General features: G+C 45.6%; 1 protein-coding gene across 4 annotated transcripts in view; it reads left to right on the forward strand.

Moving 5' to 3' along the window:
- The window catches only part of LOC138259456 (G-protein coupled receptor 4-like), a 223,020-nt gene that overhangs the window by 172,107 nt on the left and 33,898 nt on the right, over positions 1 to 17,015 (forward strand). Inside the window, exon 1 of one of the 4 annotated variants that reach the window (XM_069207213.1) lies at positions 995 to 1,577. The exons of 2 other annotated variants lie outside the window; for them this stretch is intronic. The gene's annotated coding sequence lies outside the window, so the exon portion shown is untranslated. Of the gene's footprint in view, positions 1 to 994; positions 1,578 to 17,015 lie in introns of those variants that run through there. One more of the 4 variants, XM_069207210.1, reaches the window with a different exon arrangement.

The following is a 17,015-nucleotide window of genomic DNA, read 5'->3' on the forward strand; positions in this document are numbered from 1 at the left end:
AGTGCAACCTGTCCTAATATCCTGTAGCCTGCACCTGCACCTGCCATAGCACCTGCTCATCAGCGACAAATTTACAACAAACAGATCTGACTCCTACCCCTCCCCCATGTATGCGCGTCATCAACCGCTGCCCCGAACCTGCAGCCAGATGTGGGGCGAATCTTAAACTAGGGAGTATGCTTGGTCCTCATCCCCCTGCCCTCCTGTCATGACCGGTGATTTATATGCATGGCTTGCATGCTGCACAAAATATACACCATAAGCAGGCACTGAACCACCTTCTCGAACATAACCGTGCTTACCCTGCTCGGGGTCACACGGGAACCTACAAATCTGTGTGCGGGCTGGAATATTCCGGAGAGACCGAGAGAATGTACGAACAACGCTATTTTGTATGGGTCTACACGAACTATTTATGTAGCCAAGCATGTAAGGACAGATGTCAAAAACGTATTCTCACTTGAAGGGGGGGGGGGGTTCAAACTTGCCACAAGCGTCTTAACTCTAATATCTGCATCGTGCACACTTTTGCCTCTTGGAGCTTTCACTGATAGGTGTTAATGTTACCCAGGTCACACGTTTACAAGTCTGAACATCGCTTTCTTGCTCGGACCCTTGAGGTACGTGTTGCGCACAATTCTTTGCAGCGAGAGCGTAATCCAACTGAACTATCTTGCCATCTGGGCAACGCTTTCCCAAAGTTGTTTTGTTTTCCTGCTCCCATCCTAACACCTACCTTGGAAATGGCAAGGCTGGGGCTTGCAAGCTGGCCAAGGGCAAAACGCAGGTACCTGCAGATGTGCAAGGAGCGGAGTGGGGGGCTTCCGGCGCTCCCATTCGACCCACTGACAATGAATATCTGTGAGATATGGGAGTCTTAGGGGTCCCTCTTCACATTCTGCAGGAGGCCCAATCATTTTGCTTTACGTCACTGCAGTTGTCATCTAGATAAACATCTGAACGCGCGTTATCCAACTGATATAACCTGCAGCTACGCTGGCAACACTGGCCCTTCAGATTCGCTTTGTTTTCCTGCTTCCCACTCTATAACGTGCTGTGTAAATGGCTAGGCCGGCCCTTGCAGCTGCAGCCAGGGAGAGGGCGGGTGGCATCTCCATAAACACCTGCGGCAGTCGCGTTATCCCACTGAGCTAGCCGTCCGCTGCGTGGGCTCCCCTTCCTTTCCTGCTCCCCACCCTGACACCTGCATTGGGAAGGCCACGGGACGCAGTAGTTAGCACCTCCACGCTAGTGTCAGACAGACCCCGGCCTCTTCCTTCCTCCTCGGGCCCTGCCAGGGTGCTGTGGCGCGGATGAGTCACGGTGGTCCTGTGGAGACCTGCCTCTCGGGCGCGCTCATTGGAGGAGGGGGCGGGGTAGGGCCGGCCGCTCTGCGCGCTTGGCTGGGTGTGAATTGCCCCATAAGTAGGCCTGCCTCATTCCTCCCCGCCGCTTCCCTGGACACAGAGCGAGCTCGAGGGCTTTCAGAAGATTTACTTGTAAAATGTGCCAGATTTCTTTGATAGGTTTTGTTCTGCGGATGCATCTGTGAGGGGCGCAGGAGACGCATAAACGAGGTAAGAGCTTGTGGCGAGGTGTGTGTGTGGGGGATTGCACGGGAAACTCCTGCACTGTATCCAACTTGGGGTTGGGGCGCCTCTGGGGGTGGGGGTAGATGGTAGGTCTCTTTGAAGTTTAGTTTAGCGGCCCTATGCCACCCGAGGAGCTTCATGGCGCATCTATGCGCTGCCCCTCGTCAAGAGAAAACCGCTCTTTAAGTCCGATTTATTTTTCTTTGTACTGTGTGTGGTATTAGCAATGTCTGCCTTTTTCTCAATCTGAATTCAGGCTTAACAGTTACCGACCACAAAGAAACCTAAAGAGCTAAGGTGAAATTCATTAGAGCGCTGTAGAAGTCGGAGGTTGCGTGCTTTGGTGAATTGTATAGCGCCCACAGGGGCCTGACAGCTCCGTATACTAATGTATCCTCTGCAAGGCCAGTGTCTGAGCACATGGTTACATTTTCCAAACCCAGGTGGGTCCACCCTGCCCTTCATCCTTCTATGTTCCAGAATATAAAGTACCATTGAGTTGGGTGATAATAAACCGCAGTCGTCTTGTTCTAAACGAGGAAAAGTAGAAAATAAAGTGTTATACCCAATAGGGTTGCCATGGCAGAAGAGGCAGAATGTGGCCAGTCCTGTGCTTTTATCTGAAACCTCTCTGCATTCTGGGACTTGTAGTCATTGCTTCAGTTGAGCCAACTGGACACATTCTTGGCAATAATGAAGTGCAAAAAGAAGACCCTAGTTGAGAAAACTGTTCTCAAGTCTACAACTTTTTTTTGCACCAAGGAGGGGTTGCTTTCATGCTTTGTTTGGAATTGTAGTTGGGGTTTTAGGTGGGCAATTCTCATGTTAAACGTCAGATAGGAGTAGCTTGTCCTTTCCTGATTTTCTGTTGTGTATTCTGGGGCTTGTCGACTTGTACGTGGACGTGTTAACTAAAAGTACCAGAATGCACAAGTGAATCCTTTAATGAATGAAGTGGGGAAACTCCGAGCTCTGGTACCTTAATTCTTGAGCTAGTCGGATTCCTATGGCACGCATGACACAGGGGGGCATGTTCTGGCTTTCTGGGCCCTAGAATTTTGGTTTTAGTCTACCATTGTAGTACAAGACTGCTAATCCCAGCGTTCACATTTACTAAAAAGTCTAGAAGGACCCAAAGGGGCCAGTTGACAGCTATGCGGGTACCTTCTGAGTGAAGGAGGAAACTGTGTATGTGTGTAAGGGGGGGGGGGAGGGGGTGGGGGTTGGCGGGTAACACAAGATGCATTTAATGTCTTAAAAGGTCGGATGCCTACCATTACCCCACCTTCTGAAAAACAACGAGCAGGCAATTCTAAGTACTGTAAACATCAGGTATTCCTTGCACCTAATCCAGGTGAAAGATGAAAGGCTGAGTTGGCAATACTGGGATTTTAACATAATCATAGCAGACGTCAGTAGCGAGCTTTAATTCACTGAATTAGAAACGTAGCATTTTCTGAGTATTATTAATCCCTAGAAAATATCTGTACAACGGAATTTTGTGGGGATGCACAACTAATAACATAATTCACACTAATGTTTTTTGCGGGAGATTTTTCCGCAAAAACTCGGTCTTGCGGGACAACATAGACCCTCGGGAGTATTTGCAAAGAAGTGAGAACTTGCCACTCATTTGGTTGTCAGAGGGTTCTGGGGTGTAGTTTTGTAGCTTTTTATGTGAGCACAAAGGACACATTCCGTTTTGTTTTGCTTGTGTGTTGTAGGCACGGGTAGATTAAGTGGTTTGTCCAGACAGACAGGATTGGAAGCCCACGCCGAGACTCGAACCTGGTTCCTTAGTTCCAAAGTCGCTGGCTCCGGTAGTTAAGTCATATCCCCTCCATCTCACATATCTGATAACACTAGCCTCTTGGAATCTCCTTGCCCACAACCCACGCTTGCGCGTGGGGGCACTGCGGGCCTACTTTGGTTCCCGGAATAATGCCTAGAAAGAGCTACTTGACCTGACTCAAACCTTCCCTAGCCTGTTCGAGTTTTATCCGGGTTTCCTAAGAAGGGCCACATTATCTATCCCTTGCTATCAGCCTTCCTCGGCCATTATGGGCTGTACTGATGCAATTTACAAACACAATGGGTTGGTTGTTCTTAACGCAGTGGTGTGTGATCCCACTCGAGGCTTCCGCCACTTGGGCTATGAACCTCTGTAAGCCTAGACCATAGTACCTAGACACGTGTCTCACATCACTTGAAACTCCATAATTCACCTTACTCGAGGTCATTTAGACGACTCCTTCCTTGCGACCCTGGCACTGCCTTTGCGACCCCTGGTCTCAGAGGTGGCAAAATCAGTGGCAGGAATACAAGAGCAGCTCGTCCTTATGGACGTTGGTTGCGGCTCCACTTCCCTACTTTTTACATTATTATAGATTATTATAGGTTAAGTATTTACTATTACTGTAATACAGAATGTATTACAATTAGCTGGAATGTGGCTCTCCGTGGCAGTTAAGGTAAGTAAAAAATGCTTTTAAATATATGTTGTGTGCATGCTTGCAGGGGAGAGCGTGTTTAATGAGAGTGTATGACTGAACGTGCGTGTATGTTTAAGCATGCATGCATGTGTGAATTAAAGAAAAGGTTAAATGGTATGTGATGTCACTTACACTAGCATTTTGGTGAATTGACGTTCAAGCCCTTACTACCGGTTCCTAGAAGTTGCAAAATATAGAAACGGGCGAAGCGAAACATAACCGACCCCTTATGATCAAATATTTTTTTGTCTAAGGCCACATCGTGTTTTGCCATATCTGCACCACATGGAAACCAGATCAGCCGAATTTTTCACGAGTGTGCCAACGTTAGCATGGCAGGCTCACTCCATTACAGATTCACAGAAAATAGCGTCCCCAGGTTTGTGCAACACACTTGCCATATCTTGGCTTTTTGCCAGTTGCACTTTGCATTGTGGCACTTGTAATTTTACCTTTAACATTCCTGTGCACTGGTAAGTGCAGTGTTTTGGGCTAAAAAAAATCAGGCAGGTGTGTGTGGGGCGTCATACTTGCCAAAGATGTAGCTCTGATTTTGACACTTTTTTTTAAAGGAAACCATTACAAAGTAGACTACAGTTTGGGTGCTGAATACGTGTGCTTAACATATGGAACATATGATCAGATTCTGTTTCCTCGTTTGTAAAGCGCCTAAAACAGCCAAAGGGCCACTTAAAGCGACGGGGGGTGGGGGCAGGAATCCCGGAAGGGTGATTAAGGAGGAACATTGTGAATCATGCTAGTATGATGGTGATAGAACTAGAATATGTGTTTCTATCTGCTCGCGGAGTGGGGACGAAGAGGTGCAGGTGGGGGGCTGGGGGATGTACAGTGTTAGTCATTCTACCCTGTTAGAGCTCTGCTTTTCCGACCCGGGCATATGCAACTCCTCGGCATGCAGCAAGTGTCTGTATATGACTACCAGGTAACATCATGTCCTGTGTAACATCTACTTCAGCCAAGAGGCCATACTTAACAAGTACTGACAAAGCCAGTAGGCCTGGCACTAGTCGCCAGCCTTTTAGCTTTGTTTATTGTTTTGTTTTGTCATGTTTTTGGCAAACCTGGTGTTTAAGGAAGCTGCAGGACCTCCTAAACTTTAAAAAAAAAAAAAAAAAAAAAAAAAAAATTAGATAAAGCCAAAAATATTGTTTGGTCTCTAAAAGCACACATTGCCATGGAAGTTCCTGACACGTAAGGAATCTACTTTGTGTGTGGATGTGCTACTTTTGAAAAAGAAGAACGTGGCCACACAATGTGAAGTTATTCAGTGGCTGCACTGGGCTTAGCCATTGCCCTATTCCACCTGTCTCCAACCTTTTCTGTCATAAGAGCTACTTAAGTTTAACCAGAATCATCCTGAGTTACTAATATGATTAGAGTTGTAACAATGACCACATCAGACAAGATTACTTTAGTGGCCATTGTATGGAAGATTACTAGCATTGATCGCTTGGTGAATCAAGCAGGGATGCCAGCAATAATGGGAAAAGCGATTGTCAATTTCAGATGCCTCGACATGGGTAATACATAGCAGGCATAGCTGCATTGCCTCTGATACCAACTTAACTCTGTTAGTAATTACGTCTCCCCTACACCACATAATTTGTCATTCAAATATGAGCTTTTAATATATATATATATATATATATATATATATATATATATATATATATATAATTCAGCTATTTTTCAGAAAACATCAACTTAGAAATTTTGAAAATACACACAATTTTATCTCACATACATTCTCAAGTTTGGTGTACATATATTAATTCAACCAAGCAGAAGCTTCTAAGTTAGTTGTCTAGGCTGCAAACAGGAGAGCTTCTTACAGGTAGCCAGAGAGCTACTTGTTGGAGAAGCCCGCCCTATTCATTGTGTGGCAGAAACAATATGTGAATGCTTCAATCACAGACAATGGATGATGAGGACTTGCTGCGAGTCCATCTTATTAAGTATATTATGCATATAATTTCAGTAAAATCAAAAGGCCTCGACACATGCCGTACCTAAAATGTTAACATGAAAACTGCAATCTCAGATGGCAACGTGATGCAAGCTTAAAAAAAAAAGTGTGATTGTGTCACTTGTATGCTATTGGGAAGTTGGGCATCCATAAGTGGACAACTTAACATGAAATTCTTCAACTGGTAGTGCAGTGTTTCAGTGCTGCCTGCCAGTGTCATTTCATGCTTCACCTCTTAGCATCTTTTGTTTATTTTTCAGCCTTCAGCACTAAGCATGCTGGGGATTGTAGATTCAATTTTCCCATTATTGACTGAGAAACCTTAGCTGGCTGGAAGTCCTAGTCATGACTTGCAGCCAGTTTAGCCCTGTGGTTCAAGAAGGCAAAACAATAGCAGGCTGGGTGGGGGTCCGGGGGCTTTTTAGAAATGTGAAAATTGTTGCCAGGGCTGCTTATGGATTTTAGGTCCACACTTCATATGGAAAACTGCAACTCCCAGCATGCGTAGGACTTGTTGCCTTAAAAACTAGGATTGGCTTAAAGTCTCCTTGTGAACTGCGGCTGGTTGACCGCTTTGAGGATCTCAGTCTACTCCAGTTAGATTAGATCTTTCGTGGCACGCCGTAATGTGCTTTGATTATCTCTAAACCCATTGCAAATATTAGCATGAGCATTAACAAGCCACGCTATTTCACCTGTCACCCACCTAGCCTGCTGATCAATTGTGTTATTTACAATCTGCTACTTTACACAGTCCTTATCTTAAACTAACAAAATCCTTGTCCCCTTTCAGTACACGAAGTCAGACCTATTGACTTTGACAACGCTTTGCTTTTGTATCTGTAATGTATTTACCGTAATTGCAACATAAACCTTCCAACTTCTGCTGCAAAGTTTAACTTGGCAACATTTTTATTTTGTTGAAATATGAAACGGGTCAAAAGTTCTAAACAAAAAACACCAGACGTTAACTGGCCACATTTCAGATTCTAGCTGCTAAATTCAGTTGTTAAGCAGTTATTTATGAGGTGAAAAGTTTGCTTTGTCAGTAATTGTGTTAGAACGATAAAATACTCAAATAATATTCCCACACAATGTGGTGTATTATGCCACGCAATTAGATTTTTTTGGGGGCAGCCCAATTGGGTCAACCAGGCGAGGTGGAGTGAGTGCAGTAGCAGTAGTCCTTGCAAACCTGTTGTCTTCGAAGCGGTACATCCCAAAGGCTCTGTTAAAGTGACTGTGATCTGGTGGCTGTGGCAGTGTGATGCGTATTCCCGGAAGTGTGAGCACGTGCGGGAGAGGGCGGGGTGAACCTTTACCGGTCCCAAGAGCACTTATGATAACTCTATGAAACATGGGGGTGGAGGGCGGCTGAGGGGTCTAATCGGTTCGTAATATTCTGAATTGTGCAAACAGACCGGGGGGGGGGGGGGGTCGCAGATTGCCGGACCCCCACATAGTCAGCCCAGTGAAGAGCAGGGCGAGGGTGAGAATTCTTCCAGGCCTCAGTACTTTCGCGTTGTTAAACTAGCGACGTGTGTAATGGGGCGGGAACCCCCTGAAGACCGTGGTAGTCTCATTGTGTTGAGCCAGTGAAGTGTGTGATGGGATTGGTGGCGAATGAATCGGCTTCAGGTCCTAGTGCGTACACAATAAAGCTTAGTGGCCAGGGGGGTGGGGGGCTTTTCAAGGCCCAAGTACTCTCAATAGTGTGAAGAGATAATTGAGTGTAAGGGAATCACTCACAGGCCTTTGGCAAAGTGAAGCAGTAACCACGGCCCACACATGTGGACCTTTCGTGAAAAAAGTGTGGCGGAGCAGGGACCTCTGTCGTGCTTGTCAGCCTAAATCATGACCCCCACCTCTCATTCCCCCCCACCCAAACCCTCCGCTTTATTACTAGAACGAAGTGGCACCCAACCGATGAGCCCGAAGCAATGCAAAATCGTTCTTGGGTTGTGTTCTTGTTAGTAGCGTAACACAAATATCCCCCCCCCCTCCCCCCCCCGGGCTTACTCAGTGTGGTTAGGGTCCAACGAGTCTTACATCTCACAGATATTAATTGGTTTTGGACTGAATGCAGTCCCGAGCCCCCGTCCGCCCCTTAGAAGGCGCCTCAGTGGCCCTCGCAAGGTTGCCCACCCCACTGCGCTGTAGGGGCCTGCATGGCGCCCCTGGACTCGGAGAGAAGATCAGGTTGTGAGGCAGGTAGTAAGTTTGCATTGAGTAACCCACGAATACACTATTGTGTTAATAATTTTATATATCACTAAACGTGACGTCATGGCCACTCCAAAGCACTGAAAAAGAAATTGAGAACTGTTTCAGTGTGAAATGTAGGGTAGGTCGTGTCCAATTGAAGTAGAGTTACAGAAGCCACCTATAATTCCTAAGTCAGTGCCTTAATAAGTAATCGCTATTTGGCAGACGTGTGTCTTCAAATATTCCATTTTCAAGATTTTTTTAACTGGAGATGATGCTTTTTTCTTATTTCACGCTGGGATTCAAAGAATTCCATGTTTGTGTCGTGGTCTCCCAGTGATCGATCTCCATGCTCGATAGGATCTGGAGGCCTCCAGACAACCCACACTTCCCCCACCAGAAATACATAAACCGACAACTTTTAATCGTTGGAAGTGGTTTATTTATACATTAAAACATCTTATAACTTTTTAAGCATACTAGATATCACAAGAGTAATGGGTATCCGTTCACCAAACACTTATCATATTTACATTTTCATATTTACATGTCATGAGCATTTAGTGACCATAAATCAATTCTGACAGGATCCCTTCCTGTCCTGAACCACCATTGGACCGCACAGGTGACGGGCTCCCGCACGCATCCAGCCGCCGCCAAAGGTAAAGAAGGACTAGCCTTCTTGGGGGGGCTCTTAAATAGCCCCCCACCAGATTGCGGCGGACGGATCCGGCCAGGGTCTGACGCAGACCCAACGTCCAGCTCCCAATAGTACTTCCCACCCCAAAGCCTCGCGAGGTCCGGGGGCGGAAGTCCAGCCGGCCCCTGCGCACCTCTGGTGCGCCCGAGGGGAGTGCTGGGCCTCGGAGGCCCCGACCCCTAACGGGCCGCGCCCCCCCACTTTGGGGGGCGCTTTACCCTAGATGTAAGTTGGCCTATCGGAGGTTGCTATTGGGGTGTAGCTGTGACGCACAGTTGGCACAAAGCCATGACAATAGTTCCCTTATGCTCCGTGGATGGTACAAATGATCTTGAATTGTATTGTCGACTCCACTGGAAGCTACTGGAGTACTTTCAAGACTGGTTTGGCATGGTTATGTTAGTGCATTATGCATAGTTTGGCTTGATCTATGGGGTTATACTTGGTATTTTGTGTGTAGGTGAGGGAATATTTTCTTCAGTAAGTAAAGTTGTTGGTTTGCACTTTTGACTAGTGCAGACAAGTGTGTAGGAGGCTGGACTGGCTTGTAGTGAGTACCAAGGGGTACTTGCACCTTGCACCAGGCCCAGTTATCCCTTATTAGTGTATAGGGTGTCTAGCAGCATAGGCTGATAGATAATGGTAGCTTAGCAGAGCAGCTTAGGCTGAACTAGGAGACAAGAGAAGCTCCTACAGTACCACTTAGTGTCATATGCACAATATCATAAGAAAACACAATACACAGTTCTACTAAAAATAAAGGTACTTTATTTTTATGACAATATGCCAAAGTATCTCAGAGTGTACCCTCAGTGAGAGGATAGGAAATATACACAAGATATATATACACAATACCAGAAATATGCAGTATAGTCATAGAAAACCGTGCAAACAATGTATAGTTACAATAGGATGCAATGGGGACACATAGGGATAGGGGCAACACAAACCATATACTCCAAAAGTGGAATGCGAACCACGAATGGACCCCAAACCTATGTGACCTTGTAGAGGGTTGCTGGGACTATTAGAAAATAGTGAGGGTTAGAAAAATAGCCCACCCAAAGACCCTGAAAAGTGAGTGCAAAGTGCACTAAAGTTCCCCAAAGGACAAAGAAGTCGTGATAGGGGAGTAAGGCAGGAAAGACACAAACCAACAATGCAACAACGATGGATTTCCAGCCGAGGGTACCTGTGGAACAAGGGGACCAAGTCCAAAAGTCACAAGCAAGTCGGAGATGGGCAGATGCCCAGGAAATGCCAGCTGCGGGTGCAAAGAAGCTTCTACTGGACAGAAGAAGCTGAGGTTTCTGCAGGAACGAAAAGGGCTAGAGACTTACCCTTTGGAGGACGGATCCCTCTCGCCGTGGAGAGTCGTGCAGAAGTGTTTTCCCGCCGAAAGACTGCCAACAAGCCTTGCTAGCTGCAAATCGTGCGGTAAGCGTTTTTGGATGCTGCTGTGGCCCAGGAAGGACCAGCATGTCGCAAATTGCGTCAGGAGAGAGAGGGGACGTCGAGCAAGACAAGGAGCCCTCTCAGCAGCAGGTAGCACCCGGAGAAGTGCCAGAAACAGGCACTACGAGGATGTGTGAAACAGTGCTCACCCGAAGTTACACCAAGGAGTCCCACGTCGCCGGAGAACAACTTAGGAGGTCGTGCAATGCAGTTTAGAGTGCCGTGGACCCAGGCTTGGCTGTGCACAAAGGATTTCCGCCGGAAGTGCACAGGGGCCGGAGAAGCTGCAAAAGTCGCGGTTCCCAGCAATGCAGTCTAACGAGGTGAGGCAAGGACTTACCTCCACCAAACTTGGACTGAAGAGTCACTGGACTGTGGGGGTCACTTGGACACAGTTGCTGGATTCGAGGGACCTCGCTCGTCGTGCTGAGAGGAGACCCAAGGGACCGGTAATGCAGCTTTTTGGTGCCTGCGGTTGCAGGGGGAAGATTCCGTCGACCCACGGGAGATTTCTTCGGAGCTTCTAGTGCAGAGAGGAGGCAGACTACCCCCACAGCATGCACCACCAGGAAAACAGTCGAGAAGGCGGCAGGATCAGCGTTACAGAGTTGCAGTAGTCGTCTTTGCTACTATGTTGCAGTTTTGCAGGCTTCCAGCGCGGTCAGCAGTCGATTCCTTGGCAGAAGGTGAAGAGAGAGATGCAGAGGAACTCGGATGAGCTCTTGCATTCGTTATCTAAGGAATCCCAAGAGACAGAGACCCTAAATAGCCAGAAAAGAGGGGTTGGCTACCTAGGAGAGAGGATAGGCTAGCAACACCTGAAGGAGCCTATCAGGAGGAGTCTCTGACGTCACCTGATGGCACTGGCCACTCAGAGCAGTCCAGTGTGCCAGCAGCACCTCTGTTTCCAAGATGGCAGAGGTCTGGAGCACACTGGAGGAGCTCTGGGCACCTCCCAGGGGAGTGGTCACTCCCCTTTCCTTTGTCCAGTTTCGCGCCAGAGCAGGGCTAAGGGGTCCCTGAACCGGTGTAGACTGGCTTATGCAGAAATGGGCACCAAATGTGCCCATGAAAGCATTTCCAGAGGCTGGGGAGGCTACTCCTCCCCTGCCTTCACACCATTTTCAAAAGGGAGAGGGTGTAACACCCTCTCTCAGAGGAAGTCCTTTGTTCTGCCATCCTGGGCCAGGCCTGGCTGGACCCCAGGAGGGCAGATGCCTGTCTGAGGGGTTGGCAGCAGCAGCAGCTGCAGTGAAACCCCGGGAAAGGCAGTTTGGCAGTACCAGGGTCTGTGCTACAGACCACTGGGATCATGGGATTGTGCCAACTATGCCAGGATGGTATAGAGGGGGCAATTCCATGATCATAGACATATTACATGGCCATATTCGGAGTTACCATTGTGAAGCTACATATAGGTAGTGACCTATATGTAGTGCACGCGTGTAATGGTGTCCCCGCACTCACAAAGTCCGGGGAATTGGCCCTGAACAATGTGGGGGCACCTTGGCTAGTGCCAGGGTGCCCACACACTAAGTAACTTAGCACCCAACCTTTACCAGGTAGAGGTTAGACATATAGGTGACTTATAAGTTACTTAAGTGCAGTGTAAAATGGCTGTGAAATAACGTGGACGTTATTTCACTCCGGCTGCAGTGGCAGGCCTGTGTAAGAATTGTCAGAGCTCCCTATGGGTGGCAAAAGAAATGCTGCAGCCCATAGGGATCTCCTGGAACCCCAATACCCTGGGTACGGTACCTCAGTACCATATACTAGGGAATTATAAGGGTGTTCCAGTATGCCAATGTAAATTGGTAAAATTGGTCACTAGCCTGTTAGTGACAATTTGGAAAGAAATGAGAGAGCATAACCACTGAGGTTCTGGTTAGCAGAGCCTCAGTGAGACAGTTAGGCACCACACAGGGAACACATACATATAGGCCACAAACTTATGAGCACTGGGGTCCTGACTAGCAGGGTCCCAGTGACACATAACAAACATACTGAAAACATAGGGTTTTCACTATGAGCACTGGGCCCTGGCTAGCCGGATTCCAGTGAGACAGTGAAAACACCCTGACATACACTCACAAACAGGCCAAAAGTGGGGGTAACAAGGCTAGAAAGAGGCTACTTTCTCACAAAGTGTCTATTATAATTAAAATAGTTCCCATATACAGCTATTTTATCCAGTTAAGGTATTTGATTGTTTTCTGATGCTTTTAATTCGACTTGTTCTATTATAAATTAAAGACTGCAGTTACTGAGGTAAATAATGGAATTGATGAGCTACTCATGAATGGAATTAGGAAATTGGAAAGCTTTGCTATTCCAGGTCCCATAAAAATTAGATTTAGGACTGGGATTATGCTGCTCTTCGCCCCCACACCCCAGTATTTCTATAAATTAGCTTCTTTTGACCAAGAAGCAGTAAAGGAATTCAATGCTGGACTTTTTTGAGCATGGGCCACCTGTACAGGCATCATGCTGTTCAATGTCTGGGTGAGTAGTTTAGTCTTGTTTCTTTAGGATAAATGCAATTGTCAATCCTTCATTTATTACTTATACCATTTTTTGTGCTCAGCCGAAGTAACGGGTCTAGTTTATAGGTGCAGTAATCAACTTTGTAAGAAAATATTTGTTCAATTATTAAAATATGAAATGAACGTTCTATTACTGGGTGAGTAAGTATTCAGGGAGGATTGGAGAACTCGTGAGGTTCGAGATTGGGATAACCTTTGAGGGAGAGAGGGTTTGAGAGCTCCTGGGGACATGGACGATAAACATGATTAGATTTCTTTTAGGTTTTACTGCAGACAAATCTGAAAGACTATTCTTGTTTCAAGAGTAGGACTCGTTTCCAGGCTTTTTTTTTAAAGGGAGGGAATATCAAGTTATTAAACAATCTGCTTTTTCCGAAGTGTCCTTCCTGCCTCTTCCAGAGTTTTGCCTCCAAATCTTGCTGGCCTCCATTAGGAGATGACCACTCAGTTGATGTTGGAACGTATCATAGTTGGTGTCTGATAGGATTGGATGGTTAGCCATGTGACGTAAGACTCTGCTTGGCTTTTTGTGTTCAATGGGTAGTCAAGATACTTGTGATCTGAAAGTGGAAATGTGTTCTTTTTTTTTTTTTTAAGATCAAAGATTATTTTATTTGTAATGGAAAAAGTAAACCCAGCCTAAATAAAAACAGCAAGAACGGAGTGAGGTGCCCTCACATAACATGGGAAATTCTAATCTCTTAATTTCTCTTAGTATTTACTTTATTTCTGTCTAGTAGCCCCACTAAAAGCTGTGTACATCATGTCAAGGTAGGACCGACTTACAGATGGCGTGGTAACATGAAGAGGATTTAATTACATGTGATATTTGGTTTGGACGCAGATTTACACGGCACATAGCATACATTTAGCGTATATGTTTACCGTGCTCTTCAGGAATGCAGTATACCCGAGTGGTTTAGAGGGAGCGGCAGTGTGTTTTGCTTTAGTTTCCTTATTGACACTAGTGGTTGAGACATTTTGGAGTAATACTCCAGGTGTCTCCCAGATAGGTTGTGCAATGTTTACTGGCGGAGGACTAGGTCCTTGTTCAAGGTCCGAGGGTGTTCCTTGCTGATGCAGTGGTTGGCTTCCCTTCCAAAGGTCTCTATTGCCTGTGTGACACAGATTTCTTCACAGCATCCCACCCCCATCTAGTCTGACCAAGCGCTCCCTGCAATCTGCTGCCAGCAAAGACCTGACTCTCCAGCTCGGTCTCTGCTCTCACTCTGCATACCCCCCTGGATTGAGTCTCCAAAAATAAATCTACATTTGTAGGTGTACTCCTAACTGTGAGTTTAGATTTACATATTTTTGGGCTTGCTATTTTTGAATGAACTGTAGGAAACCTTTGCAACAGTCACTGTTCTCTAGTAGTACTCCTGGAAAACATTTACACCACTGCGGATGTGTTTCTTCCTGTGTAATCGTTCACAGAATACAATGTCACAACAGAAAACCTATTACATGACTGCAATGGCACGTTACAGCTTTTAATTTCTTATTCTTTACTGCACAGAGAAAAAAATTCTCTGCGGAGAAATCTGTTTTCTAACAGTGCCACCAATTTCGGATGTGATCCCTTCCCTACATCCCTGGTAATGGAATTATTCCTTCCATTTACAGCAGTAAATCTCTATTTTAGGTTTGGGGAATGGGCTGATAATACCCACAAACCAGTACATTTTGGTGTTCTGATCGTTCAATGGACACCACCCTGGAATGGCCTAGTTTGCAGATTTAGCCCCCCAAAAAATGACATCTGAGTAAATCTAAAGTCGTCTAAAACTACAAATACTGAATGGCCTTTGTAGCTTTAAAAATGTAAAACACATTATTTAGGCATGTAAGTTGAACTTGCGTGCACACATTTTTTTTTTTTTGGGGATGAATGTGATCTCCGTGCTTAATTTGTAAACAAATAAGTGCTGTAGCAAGCCAGAAGCCGGCTCTATTGAATGTTAGCATGTCGAATAGCAAGGATGCATAGTCTTAATTCCACCTCTTTAACCAACCACCAGACGCTCTCTGCCTCTTTTCTCATCCTTTCCAGTTTTCTCCCTATGTCATGGTTTTTCCATCCTTCTCTCCCCCCCCACCCCCACCTTATTGTGTGTTTTTCACTCTTTCTCTGGATAAAAGTCTGATGAGGAAACATGAGTGCAATAGGGGATCCCACCAGCTCAAATTAAGCATTGGTGGTCTTTTTGGACCTGCTGCAAGGCTGCCCCCAAGTTCACCAATCTGTATATGAAGAACCTTCTTTATTTCCCTTCTGAGTATCCCCTCCCCTCCTTCTCCACTTTGTTCTATGAAGTGGCATGTCACCTGATTCTGGGGAAATCCATGCATCTCCTACTGCCAATGTTGTGACAACATTTAGAGAAGTGACCTAAACGTATATACTCTGCTCTCTATAAAGTGCTGTACAGAAAGGAGAGATAGGCTTCTGAGAAAGAGAGGAAATTGGAATTTCCCCTGTAGTTTTTGTAATCCTTTATCAAACTTTGTGTGTTATATGTTTTGTCTGATATTTTGGATTTGAAACTTGGTGGGCTTTGGGACAAGATTGTTTGGGGTCCGATCGGATTTTTAAAAATCAAATCTGTATTGGACATTAGGGGCAAGGCTTTATGGCAAATTTCTCTGAACTGCTAGCATATGGTTGCAGGCCCAGAACTTTGGAAATCTGGTTAAAATAGGTGCATTCGCTTTAGAGTACAGAACTTGAATAAAGCTACAGTTTTTTGGGACGTAGGTATTTTGTTCCTAACTAGGATGAACATGTTCTACTCTGGTCAGTGTGGGATGGATGTCAGGGATGTGAATCTCAATTTACATCAGACTTTATTTTCCTAAGATCTCTTATTTAACTTTGTTCACCAACAGTCGTGCTGGTTTAACACACATAGAAAAAAATGCTACGGCCTCTTCCTATACAAGCCTGCAATGCAAACAACAAACAAAACATTCCAAAGCCAAAAGAAATGAGCCTGGCAAGTGTGAAGTATTTGTTTATTTTTTCGTAAACGATCGCATTGATCAAAAAAATCATTTCCCAAAAATATTAAAGTAATGCATTGGCCCAGCAACTGAGACACTAGCCCTGCACTAAAGCGTGCTCCTTTTAAGGCAGCTGGACACATGCGATCACGCATAAAAGTCACTCAAAGTGCAAGACAGCCAGTGGATGACGAGGGCTGACCTAAAGCCCCTGTATCTGTAGGTGTTACACTTATTTTTATATTATTTATTATTGGGACCGATGTTGTGGTGTTAATGTTGGTCTACGTTTACACATCAAAAAATTATATACTAAAATCATCCCTCCCTACACAACATATTTCCATTGGTTATACTGAAAACTATCAAATAGTGTAGTCGAGTATTTAATGTTTCTAATGCGAACTAAAAATATTATGCTAAGTGCATCGAAAAATAAACCTGTGACCTATTTTAAAACCAGCAATGGGAAAGCCATTAGGGCTTGTGTTTACTGCCAAGCCTTCTGACTTTGTTAATACTTGTTTTGTTCTGACATGTTTTTTTTTATAAAACTCTCTTGATAGGATAGCTGCCGACCCTTCCCCAATATTAAAAACAAAAACAAAAAATGTGTAATTGCAAAGCTGTGCTTTTGGTCTCGAAAATGTGCCATTGTAATCTGCCACCGAAGGGAGTTACTTTGCGTGATGGTGTGCCCCTTGTGAAAGAGCCAAGAGCGGCCTCACACACTGAAGTCAGCCGACCCAGTGCTCCAGGTGTGCTGTGGCGAATAGCTAAAAAATTCGAATGGCCCAATAAACGGCCAATGAGTAAAGAGGGCTGGCTGCAGCGGACCAATGAACTGCTCTGTCTTCGCCCCGTGGTTTATGGTTCACAGGAGCCCCCTGATGGCATTATTGGGCCATAATACACCGTTAGCTGTGAAGTAATCTAGCCGTCCCCTATGCCCACAGGGTCTTCCTTTAACCAAGCACCACAGATTTAACCCTTTGCTTTTCTATTCATGCGACGTCTGGTGGAAGCTTTGAAGCACCC

This window comes from Pleurodeles waltl, chromosome 9, assembly GCF_031143425.1.
Source record: "Pleurodeles waltl isolate 20211129_DDA chromosome 9, aPleWal1.hap1.20221129, whole genome shotgun sequence".
NCBI classification, from domain to species: domain Eukaryota; kingdom Metazoa; phylum Chordata; class Amphibia; order Caudata; family Salamandridae; genus Pleurodeles; species Pleurodeles waltl.